The sequence below is a fragment of the Rhinolophus ferrumequinum genome, chromosome 14 (genome assembly GCF_004115265.2).
Source record: "Rhinolophus ferrumequinum isolate MPI-CBG mRhiFer1 chromosome 14, mRhiFer1_v1.p, whole genome shotgun sequence".
Lineage (NCBI taxonomy): Eukaryota > Metazoa > Chordata > Mammalia > Chiroptera > Rhinolophidae > Rhinolophus > Rhinolophus ferrumequinum.
The window spans coordinates 22347609-22357227 of record NC_046297.1 but is presented as its reverse complement, the minus strand read 5'-3'; positions in this window follow the sequence as shown (position 1 = coordinate 22357227).

The following is a 9619-nucleotide window of genomic DNA, read 5'->3' as shown; positions in this document are numbered from 1 at the left end:
TCCCAGCAGCCCATTCTCCAAGGTCCATCTCACCCTGGGTTTGGAAGCACCATGTGTCACTGACACACCCCCAGCCCTTCAGCCCTTAGGGTAGTGACAGGGTAGCAGGTGGTGCCTGGCAGTGGTGGTCTCAAACATCACCATCCCATTTGTTCCCATAACCTGACCCACAGCTCTGCAGGTGATCTCTTCATGGAAGTCTCTGCTTTGGAATTATTGGCACTGAAATCTGTGTCCTGAGTAACCCTGAAAGATGCAGCTCCTCTTTTTACTTAAGGTACATAGATCAAGGTCCCTGGATGAGGGGGTAAAGCCAGAGCAATTTACTGAAAAGATTGAGAACAGCTTGAGCGTGGACTGCAAGTTAGTGATTTAAATCCTTTGCTTAAAACACAGCGATTTGTGTATAAAAGCCGATTAATTCTTTAATTTAAACTTACGTCATAGTTTTCCATACTAGAAGACCTTTATTTTTCATTTCCACATTTAAACAAGTAATTTATTTTAAAATATCTTAAAGATTAAATGTAATGACAAACATTGAATGTGCAGTGTGTCAAAATTCTTGTCTGAAACAAGTTCCATAAATTTCACATAATTTACCTCCTTTTCCTCTACTTTGTGTCTTCTGATTGTTTTATAGATCACACCTTATTTTCCCATTAACCTTTTGAGAAACAAATTATGAAAAAAACATGTTTTCTCATCTACCAAGGAAGGGATTTGGGTTGGGAAATGTGGAGGCCCTGCTCAGATTCCAAAATTCGGGGTTTTTAATTCTGTAACTTTTATAATGTTTATTTTAAGATTTATGAGTGTGGTAATGGTGATAAGTTACACTATTTTTTTTTAAGACTCAATTATTATATTAACTCTGTTTGTGCTCCCTTAAAGCACAGGGATCTAGAAAGCATTCTCTTTTAGTTGCTACCATGATATTTATTCTAAAACTGAATATTTTTCTTTGCCTTGAGCTCCTCTGAGCTTTGCTGTTTTATTTTTTCCTGTTCGTCCACATGTCATTCCCCTTAACAGTTGCCTTGGTTTTTTATCCACTTGCACCTTCCCGTTACCAAGTTTACTTCCATCCCTTTGGGAGAAATCAAAACATTTTTTCTATAATAGTTGTTACATTCTAAAACATCTTTTCTAGTCAAACCAGTAGTAAAAGTAGAAGGGCATGAAAACAGTATGGTGGTTCCTCAAAAAATTAAACACAGAATTACCGTATGATCCAGCAATCCCACTTCTGTTTATATATATTCCAAAGAATTGGAATCAGGGTCTTGAAGAAATATTTGTACACCCATGTTCATAGTGACATTATTCACAATCACCAAAATGTGAAAACAGCCCAAGCACCCATCAACAGATGAATGGATAAACATGTGGTATACGAGTTTATATATAATGGAATATTATTCAGCCTTAAAAAGTAAGGGAATTCTGACACATGGTACAATGTGGATGAACGTTGAGGACATCATGCTAAGTGAAATAAGCCAGTCACAAAAGGACAAATACTGTATGATTCCACTTATGTGAGATACCTAGAGAAGTCAAATTCATAGAGACAGAAAGTAGAACGGTGGAAGAATGGAGGGAGGGTAGAATTAGGAGTTGTTGTTTAATGGCTACAGAGCTTCAGTTTGGGAAAATGAAGAGTTCTGAAGATAGGTTGTACAACAATGTGACTGCCCTTAACAGTATTTAACTGTACACTTAAAAATGGTTAAGGTGGTAAATTTTATGTTGTGTATTTTACCACAATTTTTATTTAAAGAAAAAAAAGGAGGGCGGGAGAGAGTTCCCGGTAAACTCAGTGAGAAGGTAAAAGCATGAAGATTACTAAAAGGTTGCACTGAAGTAGGCGTGAGCCATGGCAGAAATATACTAGTTACTCTGCTAACTTCCTTTTTCCTCCGCCATTTCCTCCTGAAAGAAGAGAAGATTGCATGAGTGCCTGTCTCATGGTGTGTGGTCACCGTCTGTGATCTGCGACACTACCCTCATATGATTTCTCTCCCGCTCTGTCTCCTTTCTATTTTGTCCCTAAACTATTGGTGTTTATGCTCTTCTCCTCCTATGTCCTCTCCATAAATAACCTTATGTAAACCCCTAATTGTCACTACCTCTAATAAGCTGTCTCCAAATTTAAGTCTCTAGTTCAAAATGAGCATTTATCCACCGGTGAAACTCTCCTCTTACGGATTCACAGGTACCTGAAAAAACTCAACACATGCATGTGGATTCATGTTTCCCCGTTTTAACCATATCTTCTTATTTGCTGTATTCTGATGCTTTGACATCTTACAGCCTTGCTGATCCTGGAGGGTCGGCCCCTTCCAGGGTTAGACAGTTTCTAGAAATAACAAACAACTAGCCTGGACCTCACCTTTCAAAGGCAAACCAGCCAATTCAGAACTCGCACCCTCAACCACCTCCTCAATTTAGCTCTCACATCAGGGTCACCATCCTACCTTAATTACCCAGACCCAGGTATTAGGCACTATGGATATTCCCTATGCCTCAGAGCCCACTGAAGTTATTCAATCCTGCTTACCCTGCCTTATCTGTTCCTTCCTGAAGAAACCATACTAAGGGCTCTTACCCACAGATTTCCCATCTTCTTCTGCCTCTGGCCTCCCGTTGTGGCCCTGCATGGGTGGTGTCTCTCTCCTCTTGGGATCTATGAGTCACAAACTATCTTTTCAATGGCAATTGTTTCAAGCAAATTGCCTCACCATACCTGAATAATAATAAAACTACAAAGTAAGAGAGTTGACCTAATTGACATACATAGAAGACTGCATTCCAGATTGAAAGAGTTTTTTGAGTGTCCATACAACATTTAGCAAATATTGACCGTGACCTGGACCATAAAGCAAATTTCAAATAACTGAATCATTCAAGTATGTTCACAGTGAAATTAAGCCAGCAATTAACTAAAAACAAACAACAACAACAAAAAAAATCTTTAAACGTTTGGAAATTAAGCAATACACTTTTAAGTTACCAAGTAATATACTTTTATGTTACCCTATTCTCAAAGAAGAAAATAAAGAAAACAAAGAAGAAACAATACAAAATATTAGATATATTTTGAAATGAATAATAAAAGAATGACATCAAAATTGAGAGGCAGTTAAAGTAAAGCTTAGAAAGAAATTTATGACTATTTTTTATTGAGGTGTAATTGGCATATAACATTATAGTTTCAGGTGTGCAACATAATGAATTGATATTTGTATACACTGCAAAATAATCACCACAATAACTCTAGTTACCATCCATCACCATATATAGTTAAAAAACATTTTTTCTTGTGATGAGAATGTTTAAGATTTACTCTTAGCAGCATTCAAATATAAATGCACATATTAGAAAATAAAAAAATGAAAAACCAATGATTTAGGTATCCATCTTAAGAAGTAATAAAAACAACAAATTAAACCCAAAAAAGTAGAAAAAGGAAATAATGAAGATGTGAGCAAAAATTATTGAAAAAGAAAGTAAACATAAATGGGAAGAAAATCAACAGCTACAACAAAAAGACTTTGAACAGAACAATGAAACTGAATTTTCTATAGCAGGTGTTGGCAAAGTACATCTAGTGGACCAAACCCAGCCCAACACCTATTTTAATATAGGCCATGAGCTAAGAATGGTTTTCACACTATCTAATATTTGAGAAAAGATCAAAAGAAAAATAATATTTCGTGACATATGAAATTGAAATTTCAGTGTCCAAATAGTTATTGGAACATAATCATGCTCATATATTTACATACTGTCTATGGTTGCTTTCACAATAGAATGGCAGAGCTGAGTGGTCACAATAAGTGGGCTGCAAAATCTAAAATATTTTCTATCTGGCTCTTTACAGAAAAAGTTTCGTAGCCCCTGGCATATAGCAATGCTTGGGCATATAACAGACATTTTAAAACTACTTGATGATTAAAAATTTGTAAGATAAATGAACAAATAACCAATCAATTTGCAGACTTTGAAACCTCACTATATTAGATAAGACAGTTTGTAGCAAACATCATCAATATTTACACTTTTACAGAAGCTTGACAAGTTTATTCTATAGCATCAAGGCAAAAAGAGAAAGAGACAGAGAGATTAGAGAGTCAAAGGGATTTAAAGACACAATGACAGAGTGAGAAACTACAAATTATCAATAGCAAGAATGAAAAGGAGGATTATCCTACAAATCTTACAAGATATTATGAACAATTTCATGAAAATAATTTGAAATTTTAAGAAAATGGATAAATTCTTATATAAACATAACTTATCAAAATTTACTAAGAAGAAATAGAAAATCTTGCCAAATAGAAAAACCATATCTATTACAAAAAGTGAGTTTGTGTGTTAAAATCTTCTCATAAAGAAAACTCTAAGACCAGATGACCTCATTGGTGAATTTGAAGAAATAGCAATATTATAGAAATTCTTCCAGACTCTAGAAAAGTTCAATTTTATAAGTTTTATTAGCCCAGCATAACTTTGATATGAAAATCTGACAAAAATTAGAGGAAAAAAATTACAGGAAAATTTACATATGAGGCCTGACAATTAAGTTCGAGAACTTACCACTGTGCACTTACATTGGCAGGACTGTATAAACAGCTTGATAAGGTTTCATAACCTTGGTATATCAGTGTCTCAGAGTTGTGTTTGTGTCAATGTGTGCCCCGGTGTCTTGCTGAGTGGCATTCATTATTGTTGTTCGTGTTTTTCTGTGCTGATACGAGAATGTCAGAGCTTGAATTAGAGTAATGAACAAGCATTAAATTTCTTCTTAAACTGGGCAAGAGTGGAAGTGAAATCAGGGACCTGCTAGTCCAAGTTTATGGGGATAATACCTTGAAGAAAATGGCAGTGTACAAATGGATTAAACATTTTTCTGAGGGGAGAGAATGTGTCACTGATGAAGACAGGTCAGGGTGGCCAGTAACAACCAGAACTGACTAAAATATTGAAAATATTGAGAAAATTAATCAAATTGTGCATCAAAATCATTGGCTGACTATGAGAAGCATAGCAGACCAGGTAAACATTGACAGAGAAGCAGTTAGGAAAATCTTAACTGAAAATCTTGGAATGAAAAAGGTGTCTGCAAAAATGGTCTGGAAGGAGCTCACTGATGAACAAAAACAAAGGGAGTTTCTAGCCAGTAAACAAATAACTATATTGGAACACCCTCCCTACTCACCTGACCTGGTCCCCAATTACCTCTTTCTTTACCTGAAGAGAAAGGAAATATTGAAAGGAAGACATTTTGATGACATTCAGGACATCAAGGTTAATATGGCAACAGCACTGATGGCCATTCCAGAAAAAGAGTTCCAAAATTGCTCTGAAGGGTGGTCTAGGCACTGGTGGACTAGGTGCATAGCTTCCTAAGGGGAGTACTTTGAAGGTGACCATAGTGATATTCAGCAATGAGGTATGTAGCACTTTTTCTAGGATGAGTCCTCGAACTTAATTGTCAGACCTCATATACATTATAGTCACTTTTGGATAAATCATATATTTCACAATTAAAAAATTTAAAGAATTAGGTAATTCCAACATGGCTCAGTAGGTAAACGCTGTGCTTACCTTCTCTCAACCATCATTGAGAATCACCTAAAATCTTGCTGAACCGAAGCTCTACAGCTAAAGACGCGCAGAAGAAGCCACCTCAAGACTAGTAGGAGGGGCAGAGATGCTCAACAGGCTGGTCCCACACCTGCATGTGACCATTAAAGATTGGGAGGGATATTTTGGCTGTGGAGGTCCCCCGCAGCCTCCAGAGGAGCAAGAGATTCCAGCCCTACCCCAGCCCAGGGTTCCAGTGCTGGGGAAAGAAGTCCCAATAATTTCTGGTTATGAAAACAAGCGGAGATTGTGACTGAGACAGAGGGCAGCTACACTCCCAGGCGCTCCTCTTAAAGGGACCATGCATGGACTTACCCAACAACGGAGCCACTTGCTCTGAGCTCCAGCACTGGGGCAGCAGCTGGAAAGGTGGCAGGGACTTATGGTGGGGAGCTTAGTTTTCTGGCTAGGGATGGGGGCTGGAGAGGCGGCTTTCTCCTACACAGAGGAGCTGGCAGAGGCCATTGTTTTTTTGTTGAGCCCTCCCCCTTCCTGGCATACTGACATAGGTGGCTGACATATCTGAGTCTCCACCATTTGTTCACTGCCATGCCCTGGTGATTGGAGACCTTGCCCCACCCAAGTTTTGGGCACACCCAAGCCATTTCCAGTGGCTTTTTTGTACAAACCACCTGACTTAGCTCAAGCTGCACACTTTCCTAGGGTCTCCAAAGGTTCGCAGAACCCAGAAACATAGCATCTGGCTTGAGCATGTCCTGTACCTCTGGCTAAGCAGCCCTAAGCTCGGCACTAGTGGCAGCTAGCCTTAGTTCATGGCTTGGACTGTCACAGCACATCCAAGCACAGCACGGGTAGCAGCCATCTGCAGATTTCTTCGTGGCTCCTGCCGGGTGGCCCCAGGTGGGGCCCGTGCTGTGCCTGAACTTTACCTATAGTGGATCTCCTCCAAAGCGGTTCTGGGGCTGGTGCCCCAGTGGCCAGCTTCAAAATGAGCTGGAGCATCAAACAACTGCCTTCAAGTATGATACACCCAAGGGGAAGATTGGGAAGGCACCAGAGCCCTGCTGAGGCCAATACTGCTCTGTAGGATCAGCCCCTGCACAACAACTCTTCCACTGTAGTCAAGGCCAGTCCTCACAACCAGTGAGCCAAAGGGTCAGTCCTTCTCATTGATGTGCAATTATCAACCAAGGCTCAATTACAAGAGGAGGGTACACACAACCCACACAAGGGACACACCTGGAGTTCATGGCTCAGGTGACCAGAAAGACTGTGTCACTGAGCCCCACAGCACACCTACTACATAAGGCCACTCTACTAAGACCAGAAGACATAGCAGCCCTACCTACTACATAGAAACAAACACAGAGAGGCAGCCCAAAATGGGGAATATGTCCCAAATAAAAGAACAGAACACAGCTCCAGAAAAGGAACTAAGTGAAATAGAGATAAACAATCTATCAGACACAGAGTTCCAAACACAGTTTATAAGGATGCTCAGTGATCTCAAGAAGAACTTTAACAAAGAGCTAGAAGACATAAAAATGGAGATAGAAATCATGAAAAAGAACCAATCAGAAATAAAGAATACAATAATGGAAATGAAGAACATATCAAAGGGAATCAACAGATTAGATGAAGCAGAGGATTGAACCAGCGATGTAGAAAATAAGGTAGCAGAAAACAGTTAACCAGAACAGCAAAAAGAATCCAAAAAACTGAGGACAGTTTAAGGGGCCTCTGGGACAACATCAAGCATACAAACATTCACATCATAGGGGTAACAGAGAAGAGAGAGAGCAAGAAATTGAAAACCTATTTGAAGAAATAATGACAGAAAACATCCCTAACCTGGCGAGGGAAATAGACATACAAGTCCAGGAAGTGCAGAGAGTCGCAAACAAGATGAAGCCAAAGAGTCCCACACCATGACACATCATAATGAAAAGGCCAAAGGTTAAAGACAAACAGAGAATCTTAAAAGCAGCAAGAGAAAAGCAGTTAGTTACCTACAAGGGAGCTCCCATAAGACTGCAGCTGATTTCTCAACAGAAACTTTGCAGGCCAGAAGGGATTGGCAGAAAATATGAAACGATGAAAAGCAAGGACCTACAACCAAGGTTATTCTACTCAGCATTTAGATTACTCTACCCAGTGTCATTTAGAATTGAAGGAGAGATAAAGAGCTTCCCAGACAAGAAAAAGCTAAAGGAGTTCATCATCACCAAACCAGAATTACAAGGAATGTTAGAGGGACTTCTTTAAGATGGGAAGAGGTTATGGATGGGTGAAAAGGGGAAGGGATTAAGAAGTACAAATTTGTTGTTACACAGTAGTCATGGGGATGTAGGGTATAGTGTAAGGAATACCGTCAATAATCTTGTAATATCTCTGTATGGTGCCAGATAGGTATTAGCTCTATCAGGGTGATAGATGGGAATGGGGTTGGAGGCATGGTGAAAAAGGTGAAGGTATTAAGAAGTATAAATTGGTAGTTACAAAATAGTCATGGGGATGAAAAGTACAGGGAATATAATCAACAATATGGTAAAAAGTATGTATAGTACCAGGTGGTACTAGCTAGGGGGATCACTTCCTAAATAATAATACACTGTATAAAACTAGGTGGGTACTGTTGAATAATTATGATGTACACCTGAAATGAATATAATATTGTATGTTAGCTGTACTTTAATAAAAAATCTTTAAAAAAATTTACAGACCAAAAAACAAAAACAGAAAGCTAATTTCTTAGAAATAAATACATACATTTTCAGATTAAAAGAATGCCTCAAATACCTAGCTTAAAGAATGAAAAACTAAACAAGTAGCAAAAAATTTCAAGAGGCAGGATAAAATGAAACTACCAGAGAGAAAAGCAGATGCCATGTCAATCACTCAGAATCAAAATGGCATCTTTTGAGAAACATGGATACTAGAAAATGGATACTAGAACATGAATACTAGAAAATGGATACTAAAAAATAATATAAAATGATTTTAAAATTCTGAAAATAATTTCCATTATAGAATTCTATGCTCAGGTAATTTGCCAAACAAGTATGAAGCTACTCAAAAGCTTAAACATGTATCTCTTATGCAACCTTTCTCAGGAAACTACAAGAAGACACGTCTCACCAAAAATGGACATAAGCCAAGAAAAAGGAAGAATGGGATCCAGGAAGCAGGGATCCAAAGGAGAAAAGTCAAAAAAATTCCTAGAGTGACACAGCAGGGTTAGAGAAACTATGCCAGATTGCAACAGAAGTAAAGAAGGCTCCAGCAGAGTTAACACCAAGAAAAGAGTGGAGCAAATAAAAACTGGCTGATGTACTTGATCATAAAATCTGTTTTGACTATTTTCTACAGTTCTGTAGAAAAGCTTGGGTACGAAGTATTAAGGCCCAAAGAAAAATAGCCAAATGAAAAATGAGATAATTACTAATTTAACAGGGGAATGGAGAAGGCTGTTCAGGAAAGGAAACTTAATCATAGTACACTAAATGATTCAGTTATAAACATATTTGCATGGTTGTAATAACACTGAATACTAACTTAACCCCAAATTGTGATAACTCAATTGGAATAATGGAAATAGAAGCATGGTGAATAGTGGATGTAAATGAACTAAATCACTATATTTCTTGGTAGAAAATCAGAAGGAAAGTCAGCAAATAAATTTATAAATAGTAGTCTATAATGTTATTTAGAGGTAATTATCAGAAGCAGCTAGAACTGAAAGCATTTGTCCGGAGTGTGTGTGGGGGAACAGAAAGGACAGAGGACTGCAACTTTTTATTATAAGCTTTATTCAGCCTATATTCTACTTTGATATATGTATTCTTAAAAAAGAATAAGAGTGTAGTTTTACTTTCACAAGTTAATGGATACCAGGATCAAGTCCAATTTCAATGGCAGAGAATTATGGAATTTATATATATATGTAGATAGATAGATAGATAGATAGATAGATAGATAGATATAGATATAGATATAGATATAGAAT